The following is a 6,638-nucleotide window of genomic DNA, read 5'->3' on the forward strand; positions in this document are numbered from 1 at the left end:
CTACAATAGTAACCTTTTCACACCCTATTCCCTGTGGGATTCAACCCCAACCTAGTTGGGTTACTATATTTGATAACGTCTGCTTTACGCTGTTTGTTAGGTGTAATTTGAGAGTGTCGAATTTTGGCGTTGTTGGCAGGGAATACGGTTTGAAATTAGTAAATAGAGTGTAGTTTATTTCAAGTCTTTTTCCATTCTATCACACCTTGTTTATTGTTTTTTGTGAACCAGGTGATTATGGCCGAAAGAGGAGGAGAACGTGGAGCAAATAGTGGTAGGGTTGTGCAGGTAGTACCCCTACCACAGGAAGATGATGAGGAGGAGAATGTGTTTGTGGATTACATGCAGGAGGTGTAATATGCATCTGCTATTGTTTCATTGACGGTCGATGCGGCAAGTTGCAAGATTGATAGTTCTATCTATCAATTGCTCAAGATTGAAGGGCATTTTCGAAATGCTATTGACAATGACCGTCACCAACACTTGAAGAATTTCATTGGTGTGTGCCAGATGCTTACCCAGAATGTTGTTACTCCTGATGCAATCCGATTGAGAGTTTTTAAATACTCTTTAGCTGGCGAAGCAAGAGATTGGTTTAAGAAGTTGCCCCACAATTCTATTCATACTTGGGGTGAGCTAATGAGTGTCTTGCTCAAGAAGTGGTTTCTATCCAACAAGAAAGCCGAACTCCGAGATAATATTTTTGAGTTCAAGCAACTTCTGGTGAAATAATTGTATGAAGCTTGGGAGAGGTTCAAGTAGTACTTGATGCACTCTTTGAATCATGGTTTTCCAGAGCACATAGTAGTGGAGAAGTTCTATATAGTATTAGATCCAATGACACAGTCATTGGCAAATAATGTAGCCGGTGGATGTTTCAAGAAGAAGACTTACACCCGAATCGCCAATTGCTTGACAGATTGACTACACATAATCAAGCATGGCACTCGGATGGTACTGATGGTGTAGAATATGGGGCTCTGTTAATCAACAATATTGTGAAAGAAAACCAAGAGAGGGACCAAACTCTAGCTCAACTTGCAACCAATATTACTTTGTTGACCAAGAGATTTGATGAAAAGGAGACAAAGAAAGTGAATGTTGCTAAAGATGCGTAGACTTTTCCAAGCTCAAGAGGTTCCATATCAAGAGGGACCACCTATGCACTATGAAGATACTAACTATGTTAATAACTCTCAAGGGGATTATCAAAGGCAAAATTACCAAGGGTCCGAATATCAGAATTGTTATACCTCGCATTTTGCATATTTGGATATTCCGAGTTGATGGCGGAAAGTTAAGGACAAGGCTAGTTTCCGATTTTGTTTTAGGGTGCAAGTTGCTTGTAAGTATTAGTGGCATGGAATATTAAGGGCAAATTTGGAATTTAGAAATTATTATTTATGACTTGTTGAAGAAGTCTTGTGGCCATCCAAGTTGGAGTGGACTATGGCCCACATGGATGCAAAATGCATGTGATCAAAAGATGACTAACTAGGTATATAATTCATCTTTGTGACTTGAGAAATTTCTAGAAATTTGAAGAAAATTGGAGAAAAGAAAAATGAAAAAAAAAAAAAAAAAGAAAAGAGAGAGGAGTGGCCGGCCATGTGCATGGCCATGTGCCTCCACTTATATATATATATGTGTGTGTGTGTGTGATGAAAATATAAGACAAGTATTCATCATTTTATTTCCTAGAAATTTCAAGAAAGATGGAGAAAGAGAGAGAAAGGCCATTCGGCCTTGAGCTTGGCCGAGCAAGCCTTGGAAGTTGTCAAGAAAAAAAAATGTTTTCTTCATGCTTTCCTACCAATTAGAGGGTCCTCTACAACGTGGAGTGATTGTTGGAGTGAATAAATCGCTCGTTTTTACTATGGGGACTTCTAGCCGAGTGCGGAAGAGTTAAGGGAAGAAGGTGAGTTTTGATCTTCTTTACATGTCTTATAGATGTTCGTGGATATTGTAGTATGTGGAAATGAATGAAAAACATGAAAATATGGATGTCAAGTTGAGCCATGGATGTTAATGTTTGGCCGTGTATGTGTGTTGCATGTTTAGAGTGATGAATCAATTCTAATTGGCATGTTGGTTGTTGTAGTGTGTTGGAATGAATGGAAATCATGAAACCTTGAATGTTGGTGTTTGGCCGTGGTGTTGTGTATGTAGCCGTGTGTGGGCTTGTTTTGGAGGGGATATGATGAACAAATTCTATGTCATATTTGGTTGTTGCTTCTTGTGGATTATGCGATGAAAAATAAGGATTTAACGATTTATGTCGAAGTTGTAGTGTTGCGGGCTGTTTTGGGAGTTAATATGATTCTAATATGTTTTCTTATATGTATGAAGGTAATGTGGTAATGTATGGAATTGTTGACGTAGTATGGGAATTTGAAAGAAAGAAACGTATTATTGTCGTATTCATTAAGTTAGAAGGTTTCGGGTTTCATAGCATATTGTTTGAATTGGCTTGAATACTTTGTGGATTGTTCGGAATATTCTTAAATCTTGTCTGGATGGTTGTTGGTTTGGTTGTTGTTGATAATCGGCCGAGTTGAATTCTCGAGGTTGATGGAGTTATAGGGGAGATGCTTTACGCCAAATTTTTATAGAAAAAGTGATGGCTTGGAATTGGGTTCTTCAATGTCTATGGTTAATGTCGGATGTCTAATGACATTATCGTGGATCATGAGAAGCCGAGACGTAAGGTTGGATGGGCATAGAGGGCGGCCAAGGTATGTAAATCTCACCTTTCTTTCTTTGGCATGTCTTAGTGTAAATAGGCTATGATATGATCCCCGAGGTAGTTCTACTCCTCCGATCCGAGCATGTTCATGATACTTACTTGCTTCTTGATATCCGCATTCGTAAAGTAGTTAAATTATGGTCCTTACGCTTTTGTATGACTAAATATGAATGTGTAAAGAAAGACTTTGTTTGTAAAAGAAAGTCCAGAATTACGAATGTCCGTAACTTTCGTAAATGGAACCGGATGGCCTTGAAACCTTCGTAGGAAGTTTGGTAATGTGTACTGACCTTAAACCTCCATAGGCGGGCTCGGATCGGTTTGATGATTTTCCGTGGGCCCGCAGGATATTCTTTGGTATAGTTCTAACAACTTGTTAAAAAAAGACTTAATATGACTGCTATTCCGACACTCGAATATGCTTACTTAGTTATCCGTTAAGTCCGTATGAGAATTCCTATACATATGATCCCGATACGTAATTGTGATGGCTAAAATTTTGTTTAGATGTGTTCCCGAGCAATATTCGAAAGAAATTGGATTTGACTATGACTATTGGTTTGGTTTCAAAAAAAAAAAATAGTCTGTTTTGATCATTCTACGGAATCTGTGTAAATGTATAAAATGAGAATTCGTATGCACATGATTTTGACACGTAACAATGATTGATAAAGTTTCATTTGATATGTTCCGAGTAAGATCCGGAAGAGATTTGATATGATTAGTGCTATTGGTTTATGAATAATAATTTGTTTGATTATTCTGTTAAGTCTGTATGAATGTTTTGAATGGCACATAGATCCTACGATTCTGTTCGTGCATACTTTTGTTAGTTCCTTCGCCGAGTCCCGGGCCGGTACTATCGTGCTCACAATGCGAAGTATGATGAGCTTCCGAAGTATGATGAGCGACTATTATTATGGTGTTATGATGTGTCCGGTACGAGAGCCCCTTTTGGCCGGGTACCGTGGTTATATGATATGATGTGTGACGGAGATGCAGAGATCCGAAAACTTCCGAAGTATGATGAGTTGTGGCGCCCAAGGCGGAGGGGCGACCACGTTCGTCCGCCGGTCCATTATGGGCCGCATAGGGTATGATATGATAATCGATGATCCGATGACGTGTTGACTTGATAATGTGATGATCTGATAATATAATGAGTCCGTTCTGATGACATGATAGTCTGATGCTATGATAATATGATGACATGATAACCTGATGATACGATAATCCGATGATTCTGCTTAATGTGATAATTTCATAATCTGACAATTCTGTTTAATGTGATGATATGATATATATATATGTATTCTGAAATATGATCTATTGGTTTCGGAGCGGTGGTGGGGCAAACCCAAACGAGGCAAAATTTCGCACCGGCTTTAGGCAAATCCCACATTGGTTTAGGCAAATCCCACATTGTTTAGGCGAATCCCACATCGGTTAATGTCAGCTACTACGATATGTTTTACTTTCCAAAAATATGAAACAGAAAGGTTTTTCAAAGAAAGCTAAGTATTTTGAGCATTCTGATTGTTATATCTGTCTTCTGTACCTCTTATGCACTACCTGTATTACAGATGCACGTACTTCGGTATTCTGATTATGATGCACATTTTCTGTACTCCTCATTTCGGTTATGATCTCGTTTCCTGTATTCCATGCTTTACATACTCAGTATATATTCCGTCGACCCCGCTTTCTTCGAGGCGCGTTTCATACCGTGCGGTATACCCGTGTGAGTCAAGATGTTGTAGTAAGATGTTCCGCGGGATTAGCAAGCTCCATTTTCCTCCGGAGTGCTGCCGAGTCAGATTATTATGTTATGGTCTCATGTTCTGTGTTAGAGACTTTGCGATACGTTGTCGTGGATATAAGATGTCGATTATGTAAGCGGCTATGTAAGCCGACGTATTGTTATGTGTTGTATTATAAGTTTCATATGTTACAAGTTTTGTTTGATTTGAACAGAGGAAAAGCATGTTTGATTTTTCCGAAAAACTTTCATTATGTATTGTGTTTTGGCTAAGGGCCCAGTATGATTCCGAGTATTACGATAGTCAGAGGGTTCGCTCGGCCCTAGGTAAGGGTCGGGTGCCCATCACACCCTATCGAAAATTAGGGTGTGACAAATTGGTATCAGAGCAGTTTGTCCTAGGGGTTGTCTGCAAAGTCGTGTCCGGTAGAGCCCTGTTTATGGTGTGAAGCCGGCCACATTTATAAACAGGAAGCTACGGGTCACCTAGGATGGTTACTTTTCTTTCACTTCTTAGATCGTGCCATAGAGCCAAGTCATAGGAAACGAGATCCTTTGTACTAACCTTTGATTTCGGCAGAGGAATGACGTTGACAGGCGGAAGCGACCAGCGGTATGGAAGGTTACAAAGCACGCAGGTAAGTAAGGATACGAAAGACATATGTCGAGTATGATATCGACGTACGATTGAAATGTGAAGTTGAACATTGGAAAAGAAAATAAGCAAGAAAGTGTAACACGTGTAGCCGTGTCGAGCATATGAGGTAAATCTAATATTTTTTGGACTTTTGTGAATATTGAGAGCCCCGTGTGGCGATGATACGATACGATATGATATGATGTGTATATATGATGATGGCCCGTGAGGCTTTCGTTGGTATTTCTGCGGCGTTTTGGGATAGTAAGAAATACAGAGGAAACTCTGCTAAAATTTTTCTAGAAATGGTACGGAAATGAGATGTAAGTCTGGAATATGTTTTGAAAGAGTTGTGTTAATAGTAACAATAGGAGTCGACGGAGCTACGAGTATGGTTGCCCTCTAGGAACAAGTTAACCAAGGAGTTGGTGATAATAGTAAATAGGAGGCCGATGAGGATATGGTAATAAGTAATTTGGGATGGATTGGCGATGTTAAGAGATGACTTGTGACGTTAAGGGATGACTTTGAAAGGACTGGTAAGTTCGGACAAAGTGACATGATTAAGATAAGGGTACGGAGGAAAAAGAATTGTGACGAATAGGAATGTATTAATAAGGCGTACCGCGGATGTGCCGTGAGGGCGTTTTGGGAATATGTTAAGATTTCGACTTACTCAATATGATGTGTAGAAGGACGTGCGGTGAGGTAGACGCAGTCAGGAAAGCGTTAAAGCGTCGTATTCCATCAAAGTTCCAAAGTTAAGCGTGCTGGAGTGAGAGCAATTTCAGGATGGGTGACCCCCCTGGGAAGTTTTTCTGAAAGTCTTACAAATTCAGACGTAAGAGGAAAATAAGGAGCTAGATCAATCTAAGAAAAATCAGAATTTGCGGAGTGGGCAGAAACCTTAAGGAATCGCATAGGACGGGGCGGATTAGACCGGTAAAGAGAAAGAGAGCTAATGGAAGGAAGGAATAAGAAGGAAGCGAGATAATAGTGTAGTAATAGGTTATAACGTGTATAACGGCGGATACGAGTGCCATAAGTGTCAGAACGAGGAAAAGCCAAGTTATAGAAAGACAAGAAACAAGGTAGAACGAATGCTAGAGACTAACCGGTATGGTGCGGATAAATGTGGACGAACAAGATACGTTTTGGGAAAAATAAAAAAGAGATTATGTAGGAGTAGTGTATTTTGGATGACGTAGGGGTAAGATGCTAAGTGAACTTGGGATACTTGTTGTCGGAATGGAAGTACTGTCTAATTGAGACCGGAAATAAGGATATAGAGCAAAGTATAAACGGATAATGGTATAAGTACACCCCTAAAAGGGGGGAAGCGGATGAAAGAAATGTAGGGATGAGATAGAGACAGTTGGTACGGTAGTATGTTTGATATGGACACCTAAGCTGCAAATGAGACCCCCCCCCCTACTGAAATAAGTTAGTGAGATCAGAAAACAAACAATAAGTGCATAAGAGTCAGGATGGTGTTT

General features: G+C 39.8%; 1 non-coding gene across 1 annotated transcript; it reads right to left on the reverse strand.

Moving 5' to 3' along the window:
- Nucleotides 1-684: 684 nt before the first annotated feature.
- Nucleotides 685-791, reverse strand: LOC132069050 (small nucleolar RNA R71). Its single transcript, XR_009417620.1, has one exon. It is a non-coding gene; the product is annotated as a small nucleolar RNA R71 (small nucleolar RNA).
- Between the last annotated feature and the right edge of the window lie 5,847 nt (nucleotides 792-6,638).

This window comes from Lycium ferocissimum, chromosome 8 (genome assembly GCF_029784015.1).
Source record: "Lycium ferocissimum isolate CSIRO_LF1 chromosome 8, AGI_CSIRO_Lferr_CH_V1, whole genome shotgun sequence".
Lineage (NCBI taxonomy): Eukaryota > Viridiplantae > Streptophyta > Magnoliopsida > Solanales > Solanaceae > Lycium > Lycium ferocissimum.